This window comes from Camellia sinensis, chromosome 8, assembly GCF_055761805.1.
Source record: "Camellia sinensis isolate YWXY chromosome 8, ASM5576180v1, whole genome shotgun sequence".
Classification (NCBI taxonomy): domain Eukaryota; kingdom Viridiplantae; phylum Streptophyta; class Magnoliopsida; order Ericales; family Theaceae; genus Camellia; species Camellia sinensis.
The window spans coordinates 26687569-26707315 of NC_138968.1; positions in this window are offsets into that span (position 1 = coordinate 26687569).

The window sequence follows — 19747 nt, forward strand, 5'->3', positions numbered from 1 at the left end:
CTGCAGTTGTGGCTCTACGCCTACTTTCCGAGGCTTGCTCCAGTGCCTGACGAGGAGACCTCTCTCGTCGTTTCGTTCTCGCGCCGCTTTGACGTGAAGTGCGTGCAGAGGCCCTGGGAGACGTTTATCTTCTTTCGCCGCTACTTTGACACCATCACCCCCGCAGAGGTATGTTCAACTTTTAGAGTTTTATTTGGCTTGGCTTTACACTATATTTTCAATATCAGTAGATAACAAACTACATGTGATTTACAGATCACTTGGCAGCCTTGGGCTCCATTGCCTGCGATGATTCAGGATCGATTTGCTGGTGCAGAGGAGACTGCACGTTTCAGGATTTTGCTGGAGGGCCCGGTCTCTCAGGTTTGGTACCTGGGTGAGCGTTTCCTACGCCAGACCTTGGGCTTGCCAGAGAAGATAGTTCCGAGTCCGCCTCCTACCCATATGAGGGACACCGAGAGGTGCACTGCTGAGGAGATGGCCGATTACATGATCGGCTGCGACGCAGAGGGCTTTAGGGGCAAGGGCGACTACTCAGAGTACGTTCGGACGTGCATTATGCGGCCTCTGAGCGGTGGCCGTCGAGCTAAGAGAGGGGGACCTGCAGCGCCGGTAGCTGGAGCAGGAGCAGGGGTGAGAGCAGGAGCGCCGAGGGTGGCTCGGGGCCGTGGCAGGAGTGGAGCTCGGAGGGAACGGCGGGCTAGTTGGCCAGCACTGCCCGTGACGATGACATGCCGAGGGCGGGGTGGGGCGACTTACCAGATTCCCATTGCTCCCCCTCCGGCTGATCATGAGTTAGTCGGGTTCTACGGCTTACCTCTGGTATGTACTTCTGCGTTTTGCATTCTGCACAGTCATTTCATTTCATTTCGTTTGATATTCTGCAGAATACTGATGCTTCTAACGCTTTTGCAGGCCTCTTCTGAGTACACTCGCCAGTCCCTAGAGCTGACCGCCTCCGTGATGGGGATGCTCCAGCAGAGCCTCGACCTTCTCTGGCCATTTACAGTATTCTGGTATGTTTCTCTGACCGCGGTCTCAAACCATACGTAAACTGTTTCACATATATCTGATGCACAACACGACACTGGATACCCTGCCCTCATGGCATCTGACATACTATAGCCCACAGACTGTTCACAGCACTATCTACGACATTTATACACTGTACTTGTACACTGCATTCTGCACTGACACACTGTATTCATACACTACACTCTGTGGCATACTGATACACTGCTCACAGTATTCACACACTGTATTCGGACACCGTTTTCATACACTGCACTCTGTAGCATACTGATACACTACTCACAGTATTCACACACTGTATTCGGACACTGTATTCATACACTGCACTCTGTATCATACTGATACACTGCTCACAGTATTCACACACTGTATTCGGACACTATATTCATACACTGCACTCTGTAGCATACTGATACACTACTCACAGTATACTGATGCGTTTGCCTTTTATGTTTTTCAACCTCCCTTCCAGATCCCTATCGTGGGAGGTGCTCCAACTGGACCTTCTGTTCTTGCCGGAGGAGATGGCAGAGTATACCCCCGCACCAAGGCGGGGCGCACCCATGCCAGGAGTAGCTCACGGGCACCAGTTCCCAATGATGATAAGTCCGAGGTGGAGGCAGAGGTGGAGTTAGAGTCGTCCGAGGAGGAGACCGGAGATGGTACAGACTTAGATGACGGTGCCGATGACGATGCTCCTGGACCTTCGTCCAGGAAGAGGACGAGGACAGATCCGTAGGCCTGAGACCACTTGATCCAGATTTTTGCTACTTTTCTTCTTTTTCTTTTTCTTTTGTACTTTTGCTGGTAGCTTGAGTACCTTGTACTGCCGCAGGCAGGTTTTTGTGTTCTCCAAAACTTTGTACTTGAAAAAGATGATGAAATGAAACAAAACTTTTTATCTGAAAAAGTGTTATATTTGTACATTTCATACATTGCATCATATTACACCTCAATGTGAATGAGATTGATCTTTTGTCTGAAAAATTGAACACTCGTATTATAATAATCAGATAACGAACCAGCCAATCAGCAAAATAACCCATGCAAACCACTACTCAGTCCGAACACTCGGCCCATACTCTATTGGGGATTAATCTGCATACAGCCCATAACACAGAGCTTGGTTCATTTTGCACACAGCGGATCCTGAACAAACAGCCCAAATCTGACAAGACGGACCATGAAGGTTGAACCTGCTGAAGCACACTCATATGCAATCCGAAACCCAGAAGCTTCAGAGAGGCCCAGTTTTTTTCTGTTCACACTTATCGGGGGTGGACCCTGCAGTTGTATGAAAGAACCAAATCTTGTTTTCGCACAAATGTGGAGAATGACACAGCATTCTGAGCACAAAACGATTCATTTTTGAAGTTGAAGAAGGTTTTTTTTTTTTTAAACCGGGGTAATGAGCCTACAGCTGGACATAGCGAGAACGATTCAACAGCAGAGGCAAAAAGGTAAACAACCTAAACCCAACGAGACACTCTTGGAAAAGACTCAAAACAAAGGTTGAAGTAAACAGAACAAAAGACACGACATACAGACGCGTTAACGAAGACGGGGGACCTCAGATCACGAGGAGCCAGTTTCTCTGGGTGTTGTTTCCCACCCTTTCTAATTTGCGATTCTTACATCACTCTGCCCTCAGGCTCGGTTTTTCTCTTAAAAATCCCTTTTTGCTCACTCTTTCTCTCAACTTACACCTCTCTATTCTTTATTCTCTCATTTTTATCCCTCCCCGGGTTTTTAATGGATGAATAGGAAGTTGTGGGTTCACGCCCGATGCGGTTAGCTCGTGGCTAGTTCTTCTGGTGGCATTTGGTTGATGCCCTAAATAAGGGAACGGAGTACCTTGATCCCTTCAGATTCGTGCTTCGCGCTTGGTTTGATACCTCGTTGCTCGGAGGTTGAGAGAGCTTTCAGCCCTTTAATGACAGCTTTAGTTGTGCCCTTCTTGGCAAGTATGTTGGCGATGGGGGAAAGATAGGAAGCCTGACTCAGCTGTTTCCCTAGTTCATCATTTTGACCATTTTTCAATTTTAATTTTCTACTAAAATAGTTTTGACCAAAATGAGAGTTAGATTAACATACTTGTTCGATTTTTGATTTGAAAATCATGCAAGTTAGGTTATGAGCACTGAAAATTTTCCCTTTTTAGGTCCAAGAAATGGTCCAGTTTTGGAAAAGATGAAATAATTTTTGAGAAAATAGTCAACCTCAGTAAAAATTCTCTAAAACTATTTTTGTAAACGGCCATTGCTCGACGAGCACGGAACCTACTCTTGAGATGCACAACCTTAGATCCAAGACAATGGAAAACTGCCCCTTTGTCTGAAGGATACCGCATGGCAACGGGAAGTTGCCCCTGGTTTGAACGGCGACTCATGGCAACGGAAAGTTGCCCCTTGTCTGGATGACGCCGCAGCGTATTGTAAACAGTCCTCCTTAGTGATGATCACAACCGGACTCTCGGATACAGAGAAGACGAAGATGGTCAAAACCAATATATGGACACAGTCACTTTGAAAGTGCGTAGGGCCAGACTTCAGGGCGAAGCTGCCTACATATTCCGAACATGGGAACCAAGGATGATTAAAAACCATTGCATGGACTTAGTCGCTAAGAAAGCGTTGGGGGCTGGACTTCAGGATGAAGTTGCCTACGTATCCCAAACATGGGAATCAAGCCTTACGTAGTTCCGGTAAGGTACACTCGGGTATTAACCTTTACTTTTTAGACTCTAACTTTTGCCAAGGCGCCCGTTGCGGGTTTTCGACCTTGCGAGCTTCATTCTTCTTTTCTTTTTAGTTCTTTTCTTTTTGTCATTCTTTTTTTTTTCATCATTTTCTTTTCTTTTGCATTTTTCCTCTTTTTTGTTTTGTATTTTTCTCTTGCTCTAACTTTTGCCTGGGTCCCCTTTCCGAGTTTTCGGCCCAACGAGCCTCTCAAAGGGTAAAAGTGTAACAAGTCCATGCCAAATAGTTTTAGGGTTTCGAAGCTATCCGTGTCCAGGAGAGTGGCTGTTGTATCGATTTGCTGAAGGACCCCCCTTCGGTTCTTCAAGTACATCGAAAATTTGTGCCCCTAGTTTGAGGGGCGCTTCTGATTCAGCTCTGCGAGCTCCTTCTGATGAGGTCTGATCTTCTTAATCTGACTTTGGGGCCTCTTGTTCGAAGGCTGCTTCAAATCTGGCCACACGGGCCTCATATGGCGGCTGATCGCTGGATGTTCTGAATGGGTTCAAGATTTGGAAACAAACGGATTGAATCTTGAGGCTGAAAGCAATCCTAGGCTGCACAATCTCAAGAGTGATTCCACACAGGCCTTCATAGGACCGTGTAAAACATTTTGTTTTTGAAAGTTTTTACGAAAGTGACAAATCGCTCGCGCTGAAGATAGTGTGGAACCAGTCTGGATCAAGCCAGGGTCCTTCTCAGTACTCATGCTAACAAGCATGATTTCAGTCATTAAAGGCTTAGCATACCTATCTTTCTCTCAATTGATCAAATTTTGCAAATCCCGGGGAATTCCTTCCCCTTTGTTTTCACCACAGTGTTCAAAAAGGTTTTGAAAAACTTAGGTCAATGCAATGATTTTCAGGGCATAAGAGAGCAGGCGGAATGTACTGCTGTTCCATTCAAATCCTCTGGCACAACTAGCTCAAAATAGCAGTAAGAACGGAAACATGATAGCCGTAGCTGTTTCATTCAGATTTCGTAGTTGCAATTGGCTCCACAGCAGAGACAGACCCAAAAGTAAGCAAAAGGATAATTACAAAACAAAACGGTGTTCGAGGCAACAGCCCTAGAATCACCTGATATTCTATACAATGGGACCGGCTCAACACAACACGATAGACCCTTTAAGCAGAAAGGACTGACTCAAGACAACGAGACAGACTCAAAACAAGACCACTGAACTGGCTTAACACCTAAGTCAGAAACCACAAAAAATGGCATTCACAGATGCTCAAAAGTGCGTGCCAGACGCCACATCCAAAATGCACCGAGCGCCGCCCGCAAGTGGTCCAACCCCTGATCACATACTTGCAGTATCCTCAAAGTCCAACAGCTCAGTGGTAACAGACTTTGCTGAGGTAGGTGGAAGGATGACCTCATTGTCGATCAAATCTTGCACTTCATGACGAAGGCAGAAACCACCATCGGTACTGTGACCATACTGTTGGTGGTACGCGCAGTACAAGGTAGCATCATGCGAGAGAGGGAGATTCTTCGAGAGGGGCCGAGGCTCGAGGGGTTTAAGATGCCCCTTTTTAGCCAATATTTGAAATGCCCTAGACAAAGGCATGTAGAGGGCGTGAAAGACTCTGCACCCTCGAGGCAGATACTTTGAAGTCTGAGGGTTCTTGCTAGACACACTAGCGAAAGGGTCGGCAGGCACTGCCTTGGCTTTCTGATCTTTTCCTGGTGAAGGGTTGGGAGCGGAAGGAACTATTCTGGCATGACAGGGCCTATCCCGATTTTCTGCCTGCCTTGAACTGCCCTCGGCTGGAGTGGGGAAAGCATCATCCACACCTTTAGTCATGACTACGAATACTTGCTGCTTAGTCATCCCCCCAGCTTTCAAAGCCTCGACTGCCCACAACAGTTGCTCAACATGATCAGCATCTGCTCTCACTTTATCTTTACCTCTAGCCTCAGCCTGATCAAGGGTTTGGGTTACTACATCAGAGTGAAACCCGGTTGTTGTTGACACTTCATTGTTGCAGCTGGAGACAACCTCTGGTTGGCTGAGCTCGATCACAATCCGCCTCAGTAGCGGGGGCTCTTATGGTACAAAATTCTCGAGATACGATGTGGCTGGTGGCGAAGCCGACATTCCATAGGCCAGATCGGCCACGGATCTTTGGAGATCGCTGATCATTCCCATTAACTCAAATGTGGTAGGTTCACGAACTTTAAACATCTGGGGTTCCCAGATCGGGCGCGCAGCAGGAGACCTGGGCGGATGCAGTATATCAACATTGGTCTCATCCTGCAAGATGATCCCTTGGTCTAACGCGGCTATCATAACCACAATTTCCTCTGAACTCTACGTTATCATAAGCCCGCTGAATTGAACGGTGACTGACGGATCAGATATTTGTCTTGCCTTGGCAATGGAGAACACAAGCTATTCTGTACTAAATCTCTGAACTGAAAGAGAAAACACGCAGCATTTCGGCCCAATCAGAACAGACACGAGCAATAGCTGAACAACTATACTCTACTACTAATTACTGTTTCCCAAGATCACTGCCCCGAAACACTGGATCTAATACCTATGGATATATCCAATTCTCAAATCCTGATACTGATGCCCTTAGGCCTGATTCCCCAAACTTGCAAATTGGTATGTACATTCCTGCAGAGATACACTCTAAAAGAACATAGCAAGTAAATGAGAGCCAAAATAACCCTACGTTGAGGTAGGGTTTCCCTGTCCTATTTTGTCAGGAGCTAGGTTTTCGCTATGCACGCAGCGGTTTCAAAGAACCTAAAATCGGGTAAGCAACCTGTCCTAGTTTGGAATGGTCACTATGGTTTCCGAATATGCACTAGGTCGAATGGTCAAAAGGGTGCCCCAATAAAATCGGGGTTTGTGTTCTGATCGTGGCAGAGCCTGTAACCGGTCAGCCTTATGGTCGTGCCTTGACAAGGCAAGCCTCTGGCAAACCTCTCAGGAATAGCAGATGGCAAACACAGTGTCCTAGGCGCACCAATGCACATGCAATGCAAAGAAACACATAAGTGAAATCAAAACAGGATATCACGAGTTCGAGTAAAGCTCTCTAACTCCCCAGCAGAGTCGCCAGAAACTGTAGACGCCCCCGAACGCCCCGGGAGGATGGGTCCCGTTCTGTTCGTATTTTGGCTCACTACAGTTCAGGACTCTCAAATTGTCAGGGTTCTTAATTTGAACCAAAGAGTCCAAATCCGACAAATCGTTTTGAGAAAAATAACAGATTTTTAGAAAAGAAGTACCAAACATGGACTGCTTTGCCAGATACAGAGTCGCCACCTAAATATTTTATTTTGGAAAATTTAGGAAACCCTGACTCGGTGCCAAAGGCCACGTGTCTGTCATCACCAAAGTTGCCTCGGCTCAGGAACTTTGGTACGATTGGGGAAGGTCAGCTATGAGCACCCCCTCTCACCCGATCCGAAGATCGGCCTCTACTAACCATGATATCCGATTTTGAAAATGTTAATTATGTGTTCTTATTCCAGTTAATTAGCTAAAATTACTATGTGATGCGCACAACACAAAAATATAGACTAGATCGCCTAATTTGGAACGAAGCATTGCATATCCGTTTGTCTGAAAAACGGTTTGAAATTTGCTACTCGCAAGTAGGCTAAAGAACGGATTTCAACGAGTTGTTCCAACTCAAACAACCCAACCTTCACTCATAGGCATTCAAGCAGTTTATATCACATAAGCATCTAGCCACATGGTAAGCATACTGTCATGTTGACATTCACAGTCATGCGAGATGCTAAAGCATAAATGCTCACCTAGTACTCCATGCCAAAACAAAAGCTAGTTAGTAATCAATGCATGATCCAAGCCCATGTTAAGTGGCTAATGCAATGCATACAGAATACTATCAAGAATAGGCTCGGCTAATCTAAGGATGACATGTGAAAATACGCAGATAGCATGTATTCAAGTTAGATTTGAAGTACTTTATGCAGTTAGCATGATGCGCTGAGCCTGGTGCATGTAAGACTAATGAATGATGCACGCATGCATAGCATAAGGTATGCTAAAGTAAACATGTCCTAATACTAACCATCAAAAGCAGGTAAGTAAAAGGGAGAAAGAAGTGGGGGTTGGAAGACATGCACACACGCACCCACACTTACTAAAAATTTTCCCTCGCTCGGAGGGACCGAAAGAATAATACAAATTAATTAACCTACAAGCTAATTAAATATTACAGATCAATTAATTAATTAACAAATTAACAATCTTAATGAAAGCAGTAAACAGCCTCGAGAAGAGGACCCAATGCAATGCGCGCTCGGCTCCGCTCGAAAAGCCATTGCCATGCACAAGTTGCCTCTGCTTTGACGGTTATCCTTCTCTGAAGACTGCACAAATCTCAGGGTTGCTTCCCTGAATGCTGTGGAACACCACCGGCTGAGGGAATTGGTCACCGGCCATGGAGAATGGTCACCGGCCACCAATTAATCCATCGGCCACTTATGGATGGTCGGTCGGCACTTCAGATGGCCAGCCGGCCAAAGCTTCCGCAGAATCTGTTTTTGACAGCAGCAGATGGCAAAACTTGGCAAGGCAATGCATTTCAAGCAATGTATGCACCAAACACACCCCTTATCATATTCATGACTCAAAGGGATATGATTCTCGATTCTCGGACCAGCAATCACGCATTTCCATGCATGATGGCCCAAGGAACCAAGTATGCATTTTAATATGGAATGCAATGCACATAATCAAGCAAAGGGGGCTCAACCTCTATCATACTCAACTCAAGAGGTGAAGCATGCATGCCAATGCAATGCATCCTAGGTATGGAGGCTAGTATGCAACATGGCAATGCAATGTGTAATGTAGGTTAGGCACACAACCTAAGTAAAGAAGCATGTAAGGCATGAAGCAATGCAACCTAGAAGTATGCAAGACACAATATGGATGTCCAAACATGCAAGCAAGCATGTCACTTTATTCAATCATGCAACAACACACAAGGTGAGCATGCAACAACATGCAAAGGGGTGGACTTAAACTAATTTAGGCAGCCCCCAAACAAGCCTAAAACAGTGGCTAATGCTATGGAAATAAGGGCCTACACACACACACATGTACATGTTGATGGGCCAACACTTAAGCATCAAACAAGCAATCTTTAAGCACACTTAAGAGAGCTTAAACATGGACAATTAGCATGCAATGTAAACTCTGGAAATCATGTTAATAATGGTGCCAAACCAATTTAAACAAGACAAACATGGCATGCAATTGGTCCAAATACTTGAGGCAAGCCAAGGAGACTTAAACCATGGCTAAGTCAACCAAGCCTCACAAGGCCAAAAGGACTTAAAACAGGTTCAAGGCAGACTTAGACAATGCTAAGGGAACACCTAGATGGCATCTAAGTGGCTTAAACATGCAAGCATACAAAAGAGCACATTCATGGGGCATGAGGCAACAACCTTCTAAAGCAACAAAGGACTATCAAATGCAAGTATGCAAGCATGTTATAAGGACTGAAATAACATAGCAAGTGGTTCCAAACCACTGAAATAATGCAAGAAATGCATGCTACACACTCACACACCTATGGCTAACAAACCAAAATGCAAGGTGGCTATACTAAGCATGCTATGGTCGACCAAAACAACCAAGAACAGAACTTAAGCATGCTAAAACAAACACAAAAGCTTCACAAAGCTTGGCCAAAATCATGCTAGAACAAGGATCAAAACCCAAAGCATGTTAAGGCCAAAACATGGCATTACAAGGCATGTATGCTAAACAAGCATGGTGTACCTAAACCTACTTAACATAATGCTATATCATGGCAATATAAGCACAAAAATCAGTTAAGGCATGATCAACATGAACTTAAACTAGATGCTCCCTCAAGAGGCAAAAATGGCCCTTTTCAAGGACAACAAGGAGAGGGGGTGGCCCTCTCCTTCTTAGGACCTCAAGGCACCATGCTCACCACTAAAATCCCTCATGGTTTCAGTAGTGAGGAGGCCCAAACACAATGGTCTCGGAGCTCACCAAAATGGCACAAAAAAGGAGGTCAAATAAGCCCTAAGAGGGGTCAAACAACCTCAAGGCTCAAAACACCCTTCACCAACTATTTAAAGGACTCAAAAATAGAACTTTTATATGTTATGTGCAAAGTCTAAAAACAGTTGGAAGATAGGAAAAAAAGCTATGCAAAAATGGGGAATAAAAGGCAAGAACACTCACCCTTGAAGAACACTTCCAAGATCACAAGGTCAGACCTCTTCTTGGATCAAAACTAGCTCAAAAAGTCCAAGATCAACCCTCTAAAGCCTCAGCAATTAAGGGAAGGTGTAATGGTAGGTGTTTATGTGCAAAACTATGAACAAACACACTTATACACAATAAGAGGAAAGTATAGAGATAGAATAGACACACTTCTAACCCTAAAAAGAACCAGACCTCTGGAGCTTCTTTCTCACCCTAGAAGAGGGAGGAGAGGCTTCCTCTTTATAGAAACTCACTCTTGCAAAGCTTCTCAAGTAAGCAAGTCAAGAGGGAGATCCCTCCATACACGTGTATGGAGCGGAGCAAAGTAGGTGCCAGCTATCACAGTTGGCACAAAATATCTGTCAAAAGCAGATGCACAGTAGTCGGCCGGCTAAAAATGAAATTTGGCCAAAAAGGATGGCCGGTCGACCATCTATAGTGCCGGCCGGCCAAACATTTGGCCGGTGGCAACAAAACACAACCGGTGGCCTCAAGCCATGGCCGGTGATGTGTGGGGTTGGCCAATAAGCCATTTCCTGCCCTCCACAGCAAAAACACAAGTGTTTGGTGCAAAACCAAACACAAAATAGTCGAGTCGAGAAGCCTTGAGGCAAGGCGCGTAGCGGAGACCTCCGGGAACTCCAGACAAACACAAATAAGGATGATCACTGGGTGTTCAAGTGGTGACGTCCAAGTCTTGAGGACGGTCAAAATGGGGGTGTCTACGCACACAAATGTCATAGAGATGATGGAGATGCAAAGTCCGTCTACCATAGAAAAGGTGCCACAACCCTCAAAGCGCGTACACATGCAGAACTATGAGTGATGTAGACGGAGAAAAGAACGAATAATTGGGTGGATTGACATAGGTGGGGGAATGACCCGCTAATGAAAGAACGTGATCCTAATACTGGATGCAAAAATTACACTACAATGTAATATACACAGTGGATATGGCACGCGGGCCAAACCGTATCTTGCCTAGGAAAGGCATGTACACAAACAAGCCATGTCTAACACAGAAAAGGTGCCGCAACCCTCAAACCAACATACTAGCGTGGAATAGGCGCGTACACATGCAGAACTGTGCTTTGACATGAAAAGCATGGGCACATACCAGACCAAACTCAACAAGGAAAGGCGCAAGTCATAGATGGAAGGTGATGCAATGGATGCATGCAAGCTACAATGCAATATATACAATATGCAGTGGATGGAATGGATACAATGGATAAGGCACGTGGGACAAAACATATATTGCCTAGGAAAGTTATGTACACGGACAAGTCACGTCTAACATAGAAAATGTGCCGCAACCCTCAAACCAACATACCAGCGTGGAATAGGCGCGTACACATGCAGAACTATGCTTTGACGTAAAAAGTATGGGCACATACCAGACCAAGCTCAACAAGGAAAAGACACGAGCCTTAGATGGAAGGTGATGCAATGGATGCATGGAAGCTACAATGCAATATATACAATATGTAATGGATGGAGGTAGATGTAATATTTACAGTGGGGTGCATGACATATGCACTATATACAAGGAAATGCATGACATATGCACTATTTACAATGATGCATGCCATATGCACTATTTACAATGATGCATGACATATGCATGTTTGCTTTTGTTTTGTTTTTTTTTTTTTGAAATGCATGACAATGCATGATAAAGGGAAAATGCATTTTTTTTGTTTTTGTTTTTGAAATGCATGATGCATGTGAACTTGAATGCGCGACAACGTAAGTCGTTTGAAATGCATGAAAATGCATGGTTTCGAAATGCGCGACAACGCGCGACTTTTGAGATGCATGACGATGCAGGATTTTTGAAATGCATGAAAGTGCATGATTTTAAAATGCACGACAATGCGCGGCTTTTGAGATGCACGATGATGCATGTAAGGTGCGTATGACAACCCGTGACGAGGATCATGCGCGACGATGCAGACGCCAAAGGTTTCGCACCTTCGAAGGATTTAAGGTCTCCTAGACCGGATAGTGCACAAGATAGTGCGAATAAAGATGCAGGATTTAAAGTTTCCTAGACCAAGTGAGTGCACAAGACAGTGCGAGCTAAAGGCGCACAAAACAGTGCGATGCAAATAAGGTATGCAAGATAGCGTGATACAATGTACTAACAAGTGCAGGTAAGGTACGCAAGATAGCGCGATAAAATGCATGCACAATGCAAGTAAAGTGCACAAAATAGTGCGATGCGCAAAATAACGCGAATGAAATGTAATGCACTAACAAGTGCAGGTGGGATGTGCAAGATAGCACGAATGATACAATGTAATGCACAAAACAGTGCAATGCGCAAGAAAGCGCGAAAGTAAATTGTACAAAACAGTGCAATACGCTAAACAGCGCGAGTGATTACAAATGCGAAAGTGCACAAGACAGTGCGATGCACAAAATAGCGCAAACCTGAACCTGCACAAAACAGCGCGATGCGCAAAATAGCGTGAATGATACAATGTAATGCACAAAACAGTGCGATGCCCAAGAAAGTGCGAATGATACAATGTAATGCACAAAATAGTGCGATGCCCAAGAAAGTGCGAATGATACAATGTAATGCACAAAACAGTGCGATGCGCAAGAAAGCGCGAAAGTAAATTGCACAAAACAGTGCAATTCGCTAAACAGCGCGAGTGATTACAAATGCGAAAGTGCACAAGACAGTGCGATGCGCAAAATAGCGCGAACCTGAACCTGCACAAAACAGCACGATGCGCAAAATAGCGCGAATGATTTGAAATGCACTAAACAATGCGATATGCTAAACAGCGTGGTTGTTTTGAAATGCACTAAACAGTTGTAGACACCCCATTTTTGACCGTCCTCAAGACTTGGACGTCACCGGTGGGGACACTCGGTGATCATCCATGTTCGTGTTCGTTTTGAGTTCCCGGAGGCCTTGGTTGCGCGCCTTGCCTCAGGATCTCTCAACTTGTTCGTCTTACGTTTGGTTTCACACCAAATACTTGTGTTTTTGCTTTAAGGGGTAGGGTATGGCTTGTTGACCATCCCTACACTCCATCGACCTTCCCTTTGCGTCACTGGCCATTAATTGCTGACACCGGCCATGGTTTCTTAATACCAATGGCCGGTCGGCACTCCATATGGCCGGCCGGCTATCTGTTTGGCCGGCGACCTCCTTTTTTGGCCGATAACACCTTTTTGCCTTCTTCAGGCATGGTGCATGGCAGCTGTGCCAGCTAGAACACACCAAACCTACCCCGGGGCTAACATGTGGCTGTTTTGCCCCTTTTGCCCCCTTTTGGTCAAAGCTTCTTGAGGAAGCTTGACCCCTTGTCAAAGCTTCCTCAAGAAGCTTGGCCAGCTGTCTTAGCTTCCTCAAGAAGCCTTGACCTCCTTGCCCCCTTTGCCCCCTTTTACTTAGCTTCTTCGAGAAGCTTAGAACCATTTCTTTTGCCTATATAAGCACCTCCCTTCTTCCATTGTAGAGGGTTAGAGATTTTGAACAAAAAACCCAGAGATTATACATATATACATCTGTCATATACTCTCTCTCTCTCTCTCTCTCTCTCTCTCTATATCTCCTTCTCTCTCATCCTTGGTGTGTGTTTGGAGGCCTAGAAAGTGTGTTTTGACCTTAGTTTTGCACTAAGACACACACCATTACACCTTTCTTCGACCTTGAGGGGCTTTGAGGGTTTGTTTTTGAAGTTTTGGACGGATTTTCATCAGAAGAGAGTGGATGGACCAGCTGTTCTTGAACTGTTCTTCAAGGCTAAGACTTTTGCTTTATTTTCCCCAATCTTGCATTAGTTTTTGACCTGCCTTGCATGCTGATTTCAGCTTTGTGTATAACATAAAAAAGTCTTGTTTTTGCATGCTTGAGATCTTTCATTATGGTTCTTTTGTGGTTCGGGGTCGACCTCCCCCTCTTAGGCCTTGTTTGGCCCTTTTGGTGCTTTCTTTCTTAAGCGTTGGTTACTCTTGAGTCTTGGCCTTCTAACCGCTGAAATCCAGTGGATTTTCAGTGGTGAAGAAGGGGTTTCGAGGTCTTGCATAGGAGAGGGACACCCCTCTCCCTTGGTCTCTCATTTTGGGTGTTATTTGGGCATATCTTACCTCTGTTTTGGGTCGGATTTGTGGTCTCTTACATGCTTAATACACTTGCTTTGTATTCCCCCATTTTGCCTACAAATGCATCTAGCCATTAGACCATCGTGCTTGCATATTCTTGCCTAGCTTTGTGAAGCTTTTGGTCATGATTTGTCATGATTGAGGTCTGTTGGGTGCTGGTTTGGTCGTATTTGCCATGTTTGGTATAGCCCCTTTGTATTTTGGCTTGTGAGCCTTGAGTGTGTGAGTCACTAGCATGCTTTAGTTGGTTTGTTTCAATGATTTGGAGTCATTTCATATGCCATTTCAATCCCTAATCCATGCTTGTATGCCCACATTCATCATCACTTTCTTGCCTTGAAAGGTTGTTCTTTTGTGCCTTGGAAAATGGTCATTGTGCATGCCTATGTGTTTAGACATTAGGCTGCCATATTAGTGGGTTTTGAGGGCCCTTTTTGCATGCTAAAACTCCATTTTGTATTGAAAAATTCATGTCGTGTTTGTAGGGGGGAGGTGTTGAGCAATGCTCCCATTTTTGGCCTTGAATGCCCATGTTTTGGACTCATTCCATGGCGTGTTTTGACCATGATCTATGTATGCTTTATTCTTGTTTTGGGGTCCCTTGGGACTATTTTAGGTCATTTTGGTCCTTTAAGGTTTGGTTGACATAGCTTTGATTTGATCCCCTTTATGGGCTTCAAGTGTTGGTCATTGTTGCATGTCTTGCTTGCATGTTTTGTTCGATTTGGCATCATTCTCTATTCATTTTCAGAGCTTAGCATGTTGGTTTAATATCCATATATATCGCCTTTAAGTATGCTTAGAGTTGTCCCCTTTTATGCTTAGGTGATGGACCTTGATGTGTGCATGCTTGCATGTATCATTTGTGCTCTTGTGTATCCTCTTAGGTCACTGTTTTGGGGGCGGACTGAGGTCCTCTCATTTCAGTATAAGTCCTTCTTTGCATATTTTGCATGCTTGCATGTTGTATTGCATTGGTTGCATACTTACATTGTATCATTTTCGCATGTTTGCATGTTGTTTAGTTAATGGCATTACATAGTCTTGTTGTAGGCTTGATATGTCCATGTTGCATTAGTCTAGCATGTTCATGATATCTTGCATGAGTTGCATCACTTTGCATTGTATATTGCATCCATGCATTACATTTGGCTTGGTTTGGGGTGTCAAGCCAAGTATGAGGATTGAGGAGTGTTCATACTCCAAGTGATGTAACACGTCTCAACCCTCGGTCGTCAATCCCCTTGACCTCAACATGATAGGGTGTTGGCATTCATCTTTTTTTTTTTTGTTTGCATGCATTTACATCAAAGTTGCTGACTTGGCCTCTTAGGCCATCATGTATCAAAAGTGCACAATTGATGGCCCGAGGGTCGAGGGTCATGCTCCCTTGAGTCCCTTGCATTATAAGGAGTGTGGCCATGCTCACATTTGCTCAAAATTCCATGCCGTACATTGCCTTGCCCTCTGCTGCTATCAACTACTGGTTCTGCAGGAATTTTTGGCCGACCGGCCACATACAGTGCCGACCGGCCATCCTTTGGTGGCTGATAGCTTTATCAAAGGCCGATGAGCATTTACTACGGCCGGTGGTCATCCCTCCCAGCCGGTGGTGTTCCAAAGTGTGAAAAGAACCTATCCTGAGACTTGTGTAGTTTTTAGGGAAGCTAGGCAGTGTAAACAGAGGCAGCAATGCTATGGCAGCGAATTTCCCGGCAGTCCAAATCAAACACGCATCATTCGCGCATCCCGAGGCGGGGCTGTGGCTACCTTCCATTTGCATTTAATTTATTAATTAAATTAGAAGTTTTGTAATAATTAATTTAGTATTATTTATTCGGACTGTAATATTTATTTGAACCCTCTGAGCGAGGGCAATTGTGTAATAAGTGTGCGTGAGTGTGTGTATGTCTTCCAACCCCACGTCTTTCTTCCCTTTTATTTACCCGCTTATGATGGTAGACTAGGGCATATTTAAATTAGCATGCCTTATGCTATGCATACGTGCATTCATACATTTGTCTTGCATGCACCGGGCTCGGCGCATCATTCTAACTGCATTTGTATTCCAATTCCAAATTGAACATGTGTTAGTTGTAGCATTTCACATGTCATTGTAGATTAGCCGAGCCTATCTTAGTTGCATTTTTCATGTGTTGCATTAGCTATTTTAACATGAACTAGGATCATGCATATGATTACTAACTAATTTTTGTTTTGGCTCGGAGTACTCAGTAAGCATTCATGCTTTAGCATACCGCACGCGTGTGAGTGTTGCCATAACAACATGATTACCATGAGGCTATATGCTTATGTGATATAACTGCCTGAATGCCTGTGGGTGAAGGTTGGATTATTTGAATTGGAATAAATGCATTGACTGTGAGTTTTAAGCCCACTAGATAAGTGGCAAAATCATGTTTTTCTAAGCCCATCCAAGGGTGGCAAATCCACGTCTTAGCCTACTTGTGGGTAGCACCATTAAACCATTTTTCAAATAAACAAACATGAAATGTTTTGTTCCAATTCAGGCGACCCAGTCTATACTTGTTTGCTGTGCGCATAACATAGTAATTCTAGGCTAATAACTGGAATAAGAACACATAACGTTTTCAAAACTAGATATCATGGTTAGTAGAGGCCGATCTTCGGGTCAGGCGAGAGGGGGTGCTCATAGCTGACCTTCCCCAATCGTACCCAAGCTCCCGAGGCGAGGCAACTTTGGTGATGACGGACACGTGGCCTTTGGCACCGAGTCAGGGTTTCCTAAATTCCCCCATAAAAAATATTTAGGTGGCGACTCTGTATCTGGCAAAACAGTCCATGTTTGGCACTTCTTTCAAAATCTGTTTCTCAAAACGATTTGCCGGATTTGGACTCTTTGGTTCAGATTTAGAACCGTGACAATTTGAGAGTCCGAACTGTAGTGAACCCAAAATGAACAGAACGGGGGACTCATCCTCCCGGGGCGTTCAGGGACGTCTACAGTTTCTGGTGACTCTGCTGGGGATTTTAGAGAGCTTGACTCGAACTCATGATATCCTGTTTTGATTTCATTTATGTGTCTCTTTGCATTGCATGTGCATTGGTGCGCCTAAGACACCGTGTTTGCCATCTGCCATTCCTAAACGGTTTGCTGGAGGCTTGACTTTGTCAAAGCATGCCATAAAGCTGACCGGTTGTGGGCTCTGACAGTATGGGAATACAAACCCTGGTTTTACCAGGGCACCCTTTTCGATCATTCGACCTAGTGCATATCGAAATCTATAGTGACCATTCCAAATTAGGACAGGTTGCTTACCCGATGTTAGGTTGTTTGAAAACTGTTGCGTGCATAGTGAAACCCTAGCTCCTGACAAAAATAGGACAGGGAAAGCCTACCCCACCATAGGGATGTTTTGGCTCTCTTTACTTGCTATGTGTTTTTAGAGTATATCTATGCAGGGGAACACACATATCAGTTCACAAGTCTGAGTGTCAGGCCTGTGGGCATCAGTGTTTTTGGGAATCAGTCATCTATGGATATCAGATTTAGACTTTGGGACAGCAATTTGGAAACAGTGATCAGTGATTAAGGAACAGAACATTCAGCTTGTGGGCAATTTGTTGTGACACCCAACTGCGTGTTGTGTTTATTTTACGTTGTTACGCTGTCCAATTGCCCGTTTATTTATTTGCTTTATTTATCTTTTTACTAGGTAGTCGAGCACAATTGCTTCTGACCCAGTAGATATTCCCCAAGCACTCTAGATTAGAGGTCGTCGACTGCATCGATCTGAGGATCTGGTAGACGGACAACCAGTGTACCACTCTCTACCCCCGGTTACTAGACGGAGGACAGCTAGGCAGAGGGCATCAGTTCAACAGTCAGTACAGAGGGCTTTGTCTACCCCACCTGTGTACAGTAAGGATCAGGATTCTGCTTCTCCCACAGAAAGGGAACAAATACCGATAATTCAGTCAGAGCAGAACAGTATGGCCAATTTAGAGGAGATGGTGCGCCAGCTCCAAGAGAGTATGAAAATGATGCAGCAGGATGCTGTCCGACAGGCAGAGTTCGCCAAGCAGCAGGCCACGGTTATAAATGAACAAGCAGAGTTAATCGTAAGGTTACAGCAACAAACCGGAGCATCTGCTTCGCAACAAGTTCCTCCCGCGCTAGGAATTCCCACTCCCGGGGAGACAGCTCATGTTTAGAATGACACGGACATTCCCACGGGACCACTTTCACTCCCGGTCCTACCCCAAATCCAACTCCAGTTATCCAAAACACCCACCAACCTACCGGACTCTCCCTTTGAGTTCGAGACAGATCCCACAGCATTGAAGTTGAGTAAGCCTGAAAAGCTGTTCAAAAGATCCCAGGGAGTCAAGACCATCCTTGACATCGAAGATGGGTATACCGACGCAGCTGTGACACTGCCTGACAGATTCAAGATGTCGCACATTAATCGATTTGATGGGTCCGGGGACCCCATGGTGCACCTGAGATTGTTGTCAGACATCCTAAGGCCAATGGGCCTCAGCAGACTTCAGAAGCTGTCTCTGTTCGGCCGAACCCTGTCAGGTGTGGCGGCCATTTGGTATGCCAAATTAGAAGATGATGTCAAGAGAAACTGCGACGAGATGGCCGAGGCCTTCGTTACGCAATACTCATACCATTCACAAATCGAGATTACAACCCGTGATCTCGAGACAACAAGGCAAGAGCCTAAAGAGGGCTTCTCAGAATTCATGACTAGATGGAGGGCCAAGGCTTCGATGATGACCCTAAGGCCTACAGACAAAGAGCAGATTCGGATGATTGTGCACAATCTTCAGCCGAAGTTGATGCAAAAGATGATTGTACTCCCCTTCCCTACCTTTTCTGATCTACATGAAATGGGGGTGCAGATTGAGGATGCCTTAAAGCAAGGCTTAATTGATAATGACCGGGAGCAACCCCGAAGAACTTTCAACCGCAACACTAATGCAGGTCCGAGCGGTACTACAACTACAAGAGCCTCCGAAGTGAGCATGGTCACCCCCAACCCCCCTCTAAGAACCATGGCAGCTGCGCCATTCAAGGCGCGTCCGGAAGCCATACCCAAACAGCCAAATACCCACCCAAAAACACGAGAACCTTCGCTCCACTATATATGCCCCTATCCGAAGCTCTGGCGGTTTTAATCAGAAAAGGGCAACTGAAGCCCTTAGAACCGCGACCCCTACTAGAAAGACTTCCCCCTACCCACAACCCAGCCAAATATTGCACATTTCACCAACAGCACGGTCATGACACCGATCTGTGCTTCCGATTACGTCATGAGATTCAAGATCTCATTGATAATGGGGTGATTCTGCCTCCCGAGAAACCCAATGTTACAACAAACCCTCTCCCCACACATAACCAAGCTCCACCGCCTAAAAGGATCAACTTCATCCAAACTGGGGTCGTGCCTTACGATCCTAGCATCTATATCACTCCTTCTCACCTGCCTAAACCAGAGGTACTCCTCCCCGACTGCACCGACTTGTGCATGATGGACACCTCCATGACCCAACCTAATCCAATGGTGGTGACTATCGAGAACAAGGGAGAGGAGATCCTAAAGGAGAAGAAGGTCGT